Source organism: Haliaeetus albicilla, chromosome 17 (assembly GCF_947461875.1).
Source record: "Haliaeetus albicilla chromosome 17, bHalAlb1.1, whole genome shotgun sequence".
NCBI classification, from domain to species: Eukaryota; Metazoa; Chordata; class Aves; order Accipitriformes; family Accipitridae; genus Haliaeetus; species Haliaeetus albicilla.
Genome location: NC_091499.1, coordinates 21851779 through 21865263, shown reverse-complemented (window position 1 = coordinate 21865263; position 13485 = coordinate 21851779).

The window sequence follows — 13485 nt, the reverse complement described above, 5'->3', positions numbered from 1 at the left end:
GGCACAAGGTATTCTGAATTAGCTTCCCATAATGCCAGACTTCTTTTGCTGATAAAAGCCTGATGCTCTGAGGACATACTGCATCTTTAAAAACCAGCCAAATATGAACACATCCTGCCAAAACAGCTATGTCAGTAGCACATGCCAGCAGAACTTCTGCCAGTAAAACTTTGTAGTTCAAACAAGGCCAGCAGCAACAGCGGCGTACACAGCCTTGGGGCGCATGAGCGGCCATCCTGGTGGCTGCTTGCACAGTGGCAGCAGTGCAAGACGTGAGGGGAGAGCCCAGCTGCCCTTCTCCTCACCAACACCCAGGCCAACGTACATTGTAACCTGTATCTCCTCTCCTGTACGCTCCTGTTGCTGGCCTTGTTTGAACAACGCAGTTTTTCTGGCAGAAGTTCTGCTAGCATGAAGTCTTGATATTCAACGGTTGATCTGCAGAGGACTTCTTCTTCGTGGGTCCAGTTACACTGGCATTACACAGCACTTCTGACTAGGCTGCAGTGCAACCGTCCATCTCACTTTGCTTACTCCCGCCTTACCACCCACACTCCCCTCTCTGCAGTACTGTGCCAATGCACCAAACCTAGCTTCCAGTAGGTCATTCTCTGCTAAATGATAACAAGAGGCCGTCTACACCCTGCTGGAAAAAACAAGATCACTTTCACTCTTCTCAGATTGATTAGCAAAACAAATGTAGCATTGGACACAGCTGAGACAGGTATGAGCTTTGGTTTGGCTGCTGTTAAGAGGAACTTACTTTAAAATTTTTGACAAAAGATCATGTACCGCAGTGACAACCATTTTGCAAATAAAATACTAACAGGAAAAAAAGAAATATCACTTATAATTATTGAAAGATTTTCATTAATTTTGCTGACACTGAACTCTCCAACTGGAAAAATAAAAAGTAGGGAAGGGCTAAGGTCATGAATCTAGCCCCAGTGTTTCCTGCGAGAAGAATGGTACAGCTGCCCAAAGTGGGAAAATGAGGAAATGTGAACTTTCAGACCCACAGAGAACAGGAATTCAGGGAGAATGTGATCTCAAGCATGGGGATCATCTTCTCCAGGGAAGCTGTGATTTGCTGGAATAGTATGAAAGTGAAAAAAATTAAATGTAAGACTGGCTAAAGGGTAAAATTGACTGCTAGGGTAAAAATTAAAACAAATATTTTAACTACCAGAGCTAAATGCTTAGAAACAAAGTGATCACTACACCATGAGTACAGTTCTTACACTCCAAATTTTTATAGCCGTAAAGAGGTATGTACATGGAATTATATTTTAAGTAGGTGATATTACATTTTAGGTAATTTCAGGTATGAAATAGTTCAGATTTTTGAAGACAAGGGTTTGGAAAGTTCAGTAGGATCTGAAATTTATTTTTCACTAAGCTGAACTGTATTTCCTGCAAATGTGAAATTGAAGAATTCAGTTCCTACTGTTGTGATACCTGGCTTTGAATGGTATTTCACTAACAGAGTTCCTCAAGGATACATCTTCAGTCATATTTTTATTCATTACCTTAAAATAGGAAGATGGAGTTTGTTAATGAAATTTGCTGATGACACGTAAGTGAGAGACATCATTAATATGGAAGGGGATGGCAATATGATACAGAAAGACCTGAATAACCTTGAGAACTAGTGTAATAGAAAGGGAATGAAACTTAATAAGGCAAATTGCAAGCTTGTGGCCTTGTGAACTAATACAAATTTCTGTCGTAAGTTGCAAGGTCATCAGTTCAGAAACAGAAATATGCAAGTTGTGCCTGGAAGTGCAAGTTAACCGCTGGCTTCAAATGTTAAAGGGATGTGAAAAAGGCAAATTTGATCCTTGGGTTTACTGGGTGAGATATTTCTAGCAGACAGTGCGAGTGAGTATGGCTGGAGGAGGCAGTGCTGAGACCCCCTCTGGAGCTCGGTGCCATCCAGACCATCCGCGTTCAGGACAGAGGGACTGAGACAGGGATGGGTGCAGACAAGGGTGGCGAGACTGATCAAGGGACAAGCCTATCATGGCGTAAGGCTACAGCGGCACTGCTTGTTTATTCTGCCAAAGTAAATGGTGAGAGACTCTCTCCATATCATCTCTATTTAAAGAAGATAAAGAGAAATTTATCCTAGAAGACAATATTGATTCAGGAAAAAATAGGCATTATCTGACCTGGAAAATTCAGAATGCAAATTTTTTAAAAGGTTTAAAACCACTGGAGAGGTAAGATTCTGAAACAGCCTCCCAGGAAGACTGGAGGAGGCAAAAAACAAACTATATTAAGAGCTGTATTAAAGTTGTATTAAAAAAACGGTGTGAAGTAGTTGCCCGAAATAGCTGGAGCTGAGACCCAGTTATCCCTGCTGATTCAGCATTCCTGTGAAAAACTTTGCCTTGATTTAGTAGCCATTCATTAAAAAAACAAAAGTAAACAGCCTTCATTTCTAAATGAGTTTTGCATTAGCACGAATTAGATAATTTTTCAATTGGTGAGCCAATTCTTTTTTTTTCTTGGTAATATGAATAGCAGTACCAGTTCCAAGGACAAGATGAACAGATGTGGAATTTTGTGTTTCTATTTACAGAACTAAAAAAAACAAATACTATTTTTCCCTCAGGTGAAACTGAAGTTCTTAGAGCATTACTTTTTCCAGCAGATCACTTGCTGTAAGGCCAGTCATCTGCCTTAGTCAGAGACTGCCATTTGAAAACTCAGGAAAAAGGCAGCATAGCACTGTAAGCCTTGAAAAGAAAACAACTGTTTTCACTCTGTGTGTGTGTATATGTGTGTGTGTGTCTGTGTGTTTTCTCTGTTATGGTTTGTTGTGCAACAGCAATAATCTCTATTGCTTTGTAGTATACTCACAATAAATGGCTTTTTAGATTGATTACATGCCTCAACTTTGCTTTGGCTATTAATCAATCTCAGCAGCTGTTTATTGCTTTGTACATTACAAAGCAATAAAGATTATCCCTTAAAGAGCTGTTAATGCTTCATGGAAAAGTTTGAAAACCATTATTTTTAGAAATAGTACTGCTGATATATAATTTTCTGGCTTTTCTTTCTTTCTTCCGTGTTATTGTAAGAGAGATCAGTGCTTGTGAAACACACAACCATGTGCCTACCATCTTTGTTGCTTTTTTGGATTCCTTTCTATTGCCTTACATATCTTTCCTAAATTGCTAAACACGGTGCTTCATTGCTGACAATGTTTTATGGAATGGTCCAGATTCATCCTGAGTCAGCCATGGATTCTGTGTACAAGGGTAACATCCCCAGGACATCCCAGCATCAGTACTATTCCTGTTCTTCCTCAATTTTTTTAATCAAGTAATAGTTTTAGGACTTGCCTACACTGAAAAATGAACCAGTAAAAATCTAGCAATGTATTTATGAATGTAAAGCTCCCTGTGTGGACACTTCTATTCCATGATAAATAAACTAAAGAAAAAGGCAGGTTTTGTTATTTTGGAACAAGAACCTCAATATAGGCAGTGATACTATCCTATATACAAAAATATAATTCCACCTGTAGAATTACATTGGAAAAAAAACCACTCTAATTTCTGGCAGTAGCTGCACCTCAAATATTCATAGATCTTTGACTGATACTTGCATGACCTTGCGAGTATCATAGATGTACTCTCTTTGTACTTGTGCTAAGCCCACTTCCTTTTGCAATCCTACTGGCCTGCCCAGCACCACCTCTGAAGAAAGGCTGGGCTGCTCTATATTTTTGCAGCTGCTGTTTTTCACCACTTATTGTATTCTACAACCTACCCCTGAACACAGAAAGGAAAGCTTGAGTGAAATAATTATTTTCCCTTCTGTCCTTGTCCCTGTGCATATTTGCCCAGCAAACTACAATCTGGGCCATCATTTGTGTAGTGCACAGGAGATATATTGCCAATGTTAATGCACAAGCTCAGGTTTTGGAAACTTTTCTGTGGTTGCCTGTCAGTGCAGTCTTCAGTCATGATGTAAGGAAAACCATTCTAGTGGTGAGAAGCTAGGTGACATTCAGTCATCTGCTTTTTCTACTTAAAGTACCAACAACAGCCCAGGGTGTGCACAAAATTTGGTAATAGTTACCCTCTCTTTCAGAATCTGCCCATCCTTACCACAAATACTAAGACCACTAATCAGCCACTGGTTGATGCTGAACTTGGTTCCAATCTCATTCTCATTAATAATGCCTGGAAATAAGTAAAAATATTCTCTCACGTAGTGGTAGTGTAACCTAGAATATGCAAAACTAAAGAAGAGGAAAAAAAAGACATACAAAATGGCAAAATTACTTTGGTGACAGAAAGCTTATCTGAGAATAGAAGCAATAAAAGGGAAACACTGTAAAGAAGAGGAAATAAGTGTGAAAGGGTGGATGGAATCCCTCCCCTTTCTTTTTCCTTTTAATTGACATCTATCCTAAGGATTTTTTAAATCATCAAAATATTCCTAGAGGATACAATTTCACATTTTATTAGTAGGTGAATGCAGTCCATTCATCTTATGAGTTTTCAGTTTTGTAAAATTAGTTACAGAATTAGATCCTACAGACTGACACATGCGAGAGGAAAAGACTCACCCATCTAAGAGCAGCTATTTTTAGTAGCTGTATCAAGAGGAATGGATAAATAAAGTAGGTAACATGCCATGATGAATTTTTCTTGTGAACTTCACGTACAACATCTAGGGAACTCACTGTAGACAGAGGGTATGTAGTGGAAGATTACTTATCTTTTGAGACATCACCTGTCATCATCCCTACTTATGAGGAGAAGATATAGAATACAGGCAGTGCAAAGAATTGCTCTTAAATGATACAAATATTCCCATTCTGCAAGGTTCAATATAATCAGAAACGCCAGTGTTGCCAGGTGCTGTGAAATGTTAATAGTCAATGTTGCATAAAAACAGCCCTAAAAATAGCCCCATTATAGATTTAGTAAGATTTTTCAGCTACATTTAAGTCTAAATATGGTGGATGTAGAGTAAGGGAAAGTTGCCAAAACCAACACTACAACATGGTCTAATTTAATTTCCACAATATAAATACGTAAAAAGTATATCCCTTATTTTGAAAGCTGAGGTTATGCTTCTGATGGTAAGCCCTGGACACAGGTAACATGTTTTCATCACGCAAGGTAGCATGGCTGTAGTACTGCAGGTTGCTGCAGCGTCACTCAGCCTGGTCCAGGCAGGACGTACCTAGCAATCAGATTAGACTATCAACAAAGATCTGCGCAGATACACTTTCTTTTGCTATCCCCATGGTGGTTATGAATTTCTGTTTCTTTACTGCAAAAATCGAGCAGGCCCTTTGGCATCAAATGACTGAGCCTTGTTTGCTGTACACCACTGGTTTAAAAGTGATCAAGCCCTTCACGCATTAAAAGGATTTGGCGCAGATTCAAGCAATGAAAATTTGTCCAAGATGCTTAATCTCTGTAGGTACAAGAGGTCAGTCAGTAACAAGACTATCATTAAGTGTACTCCAGAGTCACACTAAAAAATGACCTTTCCAGTTTGGCATATGTTTAAACATAGTCGACAGACAGGAAATAAGATAATCACACCCTGTGGGGTCTTGGCAGCTGCTGACACCTTCATTCCAAAGCCGGAGTAATTTTGAAAGGTAAGCATATTTGGTAAGATAGACTGTGAGAAGCAGATGAAACTGAAGGTACAAGAAACAGCACTGCTAGCTGGGAGGGGTTTAAAAACCCTGGCATTTCTTTTAGCTGTCTTCTTTTATCACACCACATTTTTAGACAGTTCTTTTCTACCTTTCAGCTCTCCACTCACTGCTCCTGGAACAAGCCCACACAAAGGAAAAACACAAGAAGTTTTGTTCGGTAGGCTCTCAAATACTTTCTAACAGTCTCCAGCTGTGATACAAGCAGAACAGCATAATATTAATAAATGTGAGAAGCAAATAAGGATCTCTTATTGTACAGCTGCAACCCTAAGACTACAAATATGTAACAAAAGATAACTTACTGCCAAGCTAAAGCCAGCCTGTCATGTTTTATGATAATGTGGACCAATAATCCTCCTACCTACTTCCTTGGGTGTCTGGTCATCTTTAGGATTGTGTTCAACAACAATTCTAGGTTGTCTCTGGGATGGAGCATCATTTTTCTAGGGTGTTTATATATCATCTCACATTATGAAGACCTGGCCATGACTGGACTCCATGGTGTTATCAGTCTGCAAGTGATAGATGAACTAAACAAATGAAGTTGAACCACAGAGAATGGGTTTAAAGTGGAAAATAAGACCGCATTGGTCACTTAAAGCAAATTTTCTAATTTTATGATTTTTAGAAGACAATTGCTGGAAACTTCTCAGATATTAAGGTTTTGCCTTATGTCAGGGGATATGAAAGGAAAGACATTTATGAAGAACTGATAGACTTTACTTCCAAAGCAGCTGTGCCCTTCCCTTGAAAATCTGACTACTGGCTAGCTAAGCAAAAGGAAATTTTGGAGCCATGAAGTTCAACAGAGAAGTTCTCTCTTAGTACTCTGGCAGCAATGTCAAATGCTAATAAGAAAATACTTGTTCTAGTCCCAAGAAGTTCTGTGGGGACTCTCATCCATGAATGATATGCAAATTGACTTTTGTTAGGAGCATGTGTTTCCACAAAAAGGACATACTGCAAATTTGAACTGCAAATTAAATGTGGAATCTAACTAAGAAGAAATGCATAAGGAATGAAAAAAGCCCCAACGACCCACCCCCCCACCTTATTCTTACAGAGCACTATTAAAAGAATGAAAGCTACTTTACATACTTTAAATTAGTTTTATAAATCAGTCCAATGATGCAACTGGAGAAAATAAATTAACCCCTTACAGGACATCATCATGCAGGAAGTATTTGTTAGAACTTATAGTAGAAGACAGAGACTCCGTGTACCATCTCTTGAAGGCCAGTACAATAATTCAAAGCCAGAAGGGGGATGCAGGTCTTTGGTGACACTCCCCACTTGACCTTACACATTGCTCCACCATGGAGCAACTCAAGAAACTCCTGCTGAAAAGCCAAAAGCAAGTGACAGAACTGGAACCTGGGCTCAGAACTCTGCTGCCATACTAACAGTAACTTCCCTAATGCATGTTAATGTGAACTAATGAATAATGATCCAAAGTCCAATTTTCAGTGCAGCTTATATTTATTTTTCATATAGAACTTCTGACTTCTGTTTTTCCTCTGTGAAAATTAGAAGTTTGCACTTAAAGAAAGGCATTTCATTTATATCAAAATACAAACTGTTCCACAGTGGCAATTAGTCATGTTTGAAAATGGTCTAACCTGGAACAAGCCCAGATCAAAACTGCAGAGCTAACATGCCTGTCCTTCACGGTACTTAGACTGTGTCACTTTGTAAGGTGAAGATAAAACAAAAATCACCAGGCAGGTCTTCCCTCTAAATAGAAGGAATGAACATCATTACTTTATCTCTCACTTCCATGAATATTCATGATTAAAAGCAAAGGAAAGAAAGCGCACGTAGCCTGGGAAAATGAAAATAAGCCCTCATCTTAGTAATAAACCATTCTAAATATTTTGTGTCAAATTATGGCTTGTCATCCCTAGTGCACAGGACAGATGCAATAAAACAACAACAACAAAAAACTAGTAAGACAGCCAGCCAATTACAATAACATTGTGAGGCTCGGGGATTAAATTTTAGGGGCTCATTGGGCTCACCACGGATGTGCTACTTAATTACCTGCATGATTGCAGCAGTACATGGTAAAAGATATTCACCTGCTATAAAACTTTTAAAGAAATGGTCAGGCTGGTCAAGCTTAGATCCCCCATTACAGTGTCCACTGAGATGTGGCTAAACATCTGGAGAGGATGCTGGACACTGCGCTCATAAACTTTCAGATAATGGACATAATTGCTTCCCTTGCTTATTCTCATTTAACAGTATACAGTTACAAACTTTACAGTGGTACCTGTATTGCTGTTCATCAAAAGCGGGGGTGGGGGGTGGTATACAGCCAAAGGCCTAGTGTCTGCCTAAATTTTGCTCCACATTTAGGAAGGTAAGCAATACTGCAATTTATAGGTGGTTGTTATTTCTGAGATAGTACTGATGTGATGAGTAATATGGAAAACCTTGTATAAAGGAGACTTCACATGTAATTAAAAAATGACCTGTTTTTTCAAAAGTTCTGGTTTCTTAAAATTACCACTGGACAGTATATACTGAAGGTTGGGTTTTTTTACTGTATCCTGTGCTTTTTTTTTCCCTGAAGTACAGAAATTGTCTGCAAACATTTTTTCCTTAAAATTTCTTATGATTTTACCTGGTGTTGGACATCACCAGGTACAGTCAAAGGGTTGCAGTTAATGGGGCTACATCTGGCTGCCGACCAGTCACCAGGGTGTTCCGCAGGGCTCAATTCTAGGGCCAGTTCTCTTCAATATATTTATCAATGATCCAGATGCAGGAGTTGAATGCATCATTAGAAAGCTTGCTGAGGATACCAAACCAGGAGGTGCTGTTGACTCTCTTGAGGGACAGGAGGCCTTGCAGAGGGATCTAGATAGATTGGAGCATTGGGCCATGATTAATGGGATGAAATTTAACAAGTCTAAATGCTGGTCCCTGCAGCTAGGACAGAGTAATGCTGGGCACAAGTATAAATTAGGAGAGGAGTGGCTGGAGAGCGGTCCTGCAGAGAGGGATCTGGGGGTGCTGGTCGACAGCAGGCTCGATACGAGTCAGCAGTGTGCCCTGGCAGCCAAGAGGGCAAACCCCATCCGGGGGTGCATCAAACACAGCCTAACCAGACGGTCAAAAGAGGGGATTATCCCGCTGTATTCAGCGTTGGGGCGGCCTCACCTTGAATACTGTGTGCAGTTCTGGGCCCCACAATTTAAGAAGGATGTGAAGGTCCTTGAATGCGTCCAGAGGAGGGCAACAAAGCTGGTGACAGGGCTGGAAGGAATGTCCTACGAGGAGCGGCTGAGGACTTTGGGCTTGTCTAGCTTGGAGAAAAGGAGGCTGACAGGCGACCTCATTGCTCTCTACAGCTTGGTATCCGGTGATAGGATGTGTGGGAATGGTTCAAAGCTGCGCCAGGGGAGGTTCAGACTGGACATTAGGAAGCATTTCTTTACCGAGAGGGTGGTCAAACTCTGGAACAGGCTCCTGGAGAGGTGGTCGATGCCCCAAGCCTGCCAGTGTTTAAGAGGCGTTTGCACAATGCCCTTGACAACATGCTTTAACTTTTGGTCAGCCCTGAATTGGTCAGGCAGTTAGACTAGATGATCATTGTAAGTCCCTTCCAACTGAAATAGTCTATTCTGTTTTATTCTTTTCTATTCTAGTCTAGTCTAGTCTACTCTACTCTACTCTATCCTAACTGTAACAAAGACAATGAGCAGGAGCAGCAGCTGCCATTATCACAATCTTGGCTTGCCCTTGTTGGGGTCACACAACCTTGTCTACATGAAACTCTGACCACTTCTTGGCCAACTGAGCCATGGCAAGTGTTGAAAGAAAAATCAGCAACCTGATGTAGATGATGGTCTAGTTCTGGCTATGGTCAAGGGGGAAAGATGTGCAGTATGGCAGCCCTCAGAGATTAATACATTGGGCTGAAATACATTTTGCTGAAATATGGGGAGGAAAATGAAACACTGACTTGAGCTAAGATCATTCCCCATGAATTGTCAGCAGGCTGTTTCGGGACTATGTATGCAATTAAATAGTCGTAAGGAGATATTAGCCTCTGTTGTGTGTGCCAGCTGGTGTGGGACTGCAGAAAAATGGCAGAGAGAACAAATTTGAGTTATGGGGGGTGTTGCTTCTGTTAAAACTGTACAGTATCTGAAAAGTCTAAATCTGCCTGTTCACTTTAGGACAATAACATTTTGGGGTATGAAAGATGTGTATTGATATTTTTGTTAAGGTTTAAAACCTTTTCCTCTTCCATTATATTTTATTCCGGTTATTTGAGGCTAAATAGTATTTTAGTTGAAGTGGGTTTACCAGTCAGCACACACTGCTAAGTGACAGGCTCCCCAAGAGACTGCCAAACCAGTTGGCTCTGTGGGACAACTTCTATACTGGTAGACTAATCAGGGGCAGGGTATTTAGTCTGGATTCTGGCTTGCCACTATTCATACCGTTAAATTGTTAGACTGATACCTGCCACGACTTTGGCTCAGGAACAGTTCAGACCCCAGCACTAACCAGGAAGGATTCTCACTGGACACTTCGGCTGGTTCTTACTGTAAGAAGCAAAAAATGCAGCCATGCAGCACAGTTATAGAGACATCTGTGGGCAGATATTACAAAGTTAATCACCCAGTGCATTTTTTGGTGAGTTTTCCTGGCTTTTACCCAAAATCCTTTGGGTAAAATTGTGACTTCACTGGTCTGAAAGACTTGCCAGGGATTTCAGTGAGACCAGGATTCAGCTGATGGACCTGGAGACATTTCCTTATGGTTGCAACATATTCCATGTTTCCCATATCTGCATAGAGCCTAAGTGCCTGTGCAGTGTGAAACTTCTGCAGCATTTGATACTGGGTATCTGCCCTGCGGCATGAAGATTTGACTAAAGATGACCAGGCCTCAGACACAACAAAAAATATTCCTTTCATTCCTCTTATTTTTTTGCATTTCAGAGGAATTTCTGATATTTTTCATTTCCTGCCCCCAGAGGAATACGGCCTGCTGAGCAATAATTCTATTTTGGTAGCTCATCTTAGCAATTTCCAGTAGCAGCCTTTCTTATGTAGTCATATTTATACCAAAGTAAAGAATTATCCGAATGCACCATATTTTAAATAATTTCAATTATGATGCTGTCACTTTTTATAATGGATGGTAGCACAGAAAAACAATAGTCCATCAGTGTACAAATGTAAAAAATTAGTTGTGATTGGGTGAAAAATTGAGCATTTTTTCCTATGATTTAAGACATTGGAGACAAGGTTTTTCATATAAAAAGTAGAATTTCACCAATAAATCAGTAAAAGCAGCTTTTAGACGTGTGCTCTATACTTTCATTAATACGCTTTTTTAGATTGGTTGAGTCTTTTTCTGTTTTGTAATTAACTTATCAAGGAGTAATGGTCTAATTTTAAAAAGCTGACTGGATGACAGAAATACTATTTGTTCTAAATTGAAAATATTTCAGCATCTGCCAAGATTAGATTTCTTTAAATTACCCTTTAAAAACATTGATTTCTAATACCGTATTTCCTTTTCTCAATAAAATAGAAATACGTGTTCAGAGGAAGCTGTTTTTAAGGAGGCATTGCTGAGAAACAAAGCAATTCCACTAATATTAATCCCTCTCCAATGAGCTGCCAAAAATACAGTCTCCATTTAATGCTACAAGTTTGGTGGGTAGTCATTTTTTATTATCCACCAGACTGAAAATCTGAAATTAAATGTTCAGCAATATTTGTATAAATGAAGAAGCCCCCAGCTCTATACTTTGACATAACTAGGACACTCTAACATAATAACTTTATAAAGATTAATTCTCCCCCAAATTAGTGCCTGATAAAAACATATGGCATGGTGTTTACCAGTGGAAAGAGCTCTGGTCTCGTAAATAGGCTTGTTGCATTCATGGCATATGACCAATGCCACTGAGTGATGCCCAATAATGCCCTTTGGATATTTCATTTTTGTTATCAAGGCAATATGGAGCTAAATGGAATATCTGAAATATCCTTTACCTGTGCTAACCTCACATTATGTGGCTGATATTAGAAGGCTCATAAGTCATTTATTCTGTTTGGAAAGTAGAAGTTAAAATGTCTGTACTTGGGCAGACCGAAATGTCTTCATAGCTTGGTTCCCTCTTCCCCACACTGGCCAATTGTGGGTGCTTATGAAAAGCTCATTAGACATATAAATTTACTCTCTCCAGGGCATATCCTGTACCTCCCAATAATTCCAAGCTGGAGATTTCTTTCTAGGCCACTGTATAATAGTCTTCAATAGGCCTCTCTCTCAGATTGCTCCAACTCCTTTTTTAACCCATTCCCGTTTCTGTTACCATAACAGCATGTGTATTCTACGTTCAATTCTACATTATGGGAAAAATTACTTCCTTGAGTTTTGAACCTGCCAAATGAGAATTTTATAGATTCCCATTCAGTTCTCTTATTGTGAGAAGCTGTACATGATTGCTCTCTATGTGCCCTAATCCCAGTTGCCATTTTCATAGACTTCTTTCACAGTATCCTCTCAGTGACCCTTTCTCCAAAACAGAAACATCTTAGCGTGGTTACTTCTCATTCACTATCTCCTCATATGGAAAAGTTCCACACTTTTGATCATTCCTCTTGCTCTTCCTTGTAACCTAGAGAAATATGAGAAAGAGAAAAGTAGAGCGCTACACCAATGTTTTCCATTTTTTCTCAGTTTCTTTCCTTGAGGTTTGCCTTTCAACTGTGACTATTTTAATCAAACTGGTCAAAATGATTCCATGGCCTTTCTTCAATGGTAGTAATGTTAGTTTAGAAACCATTAGCCTGTATTGAAAAGTTGGGATTTTCTTAACCTAATTTTGTTAGCTCTTTTCTCATTCAGCTATTCATAGGGTCCTTCTGCAACATTTTACAGCTGGCTTTTGATTTTAGTATCCTAAAGAACTTACTGTCATCAGTAAACCTCATCACCATATTCTTCACCTTTTCGACATCACTTATTAATAAAAGACCAACACCAGTGAAATTGTAACAAATCTCTGTTGTGAAAAAACTTGTATTTTTATCCATTGCCGCATAGCTTTTAAACAGTTACTGACCCACAGAAGATTTTGTCTCTTGCCTCATCAGAAACTCAATTTTTTATGAGCCTTTACTGAGGGACCTGGTCAAAAGTATTTTGGAAATCTAACTGGTTCCCTCTCAGCTCCTTGCTCAGTTTCATACACTCATCATAAAGAACTCTAATAGATTTTTGAAGTACGACTTCCCTCTGACAAAGCCATATTGACCCTTCTTATTCTACCCACTTATTGTACACACGAGTTCTAATTTTGGTTACAGTTTTACTGCATTTTCTTGGTACAGAAATCAGACATACTGGCTTATGCTTACCAAACACATGGCAGAACCTTAAAAAAATCCCAAACCCTCTACTTTTGATTCTTCTGTTACTCAGGCCAATTCAAGTGGCACATCACAAAAAGCAACACAGCAATTTCGTATTTTAGCTATACTGGAATTCAAGAATAGATACTATCAAGTGCTGGCAATTTGCACAATTCATTTTTATTAATCTGTTCCAATATCTTTTTTTAGTGAGAGATTTTATCAGCTTAAGTCATCTGCATTGCTGCTAAAGACACGGACAACCTTATGTTCTGCCCCATAAAACACATCCTTCTGTCCTGCCCCTGCCCCCTTGCTGTGTGTTGGAACTGGCTCTCATGGGGCTGTGCAGTCACAGAAGGGACCTGCCTAAGCTGAAAACAAACACTATCCCCTCTC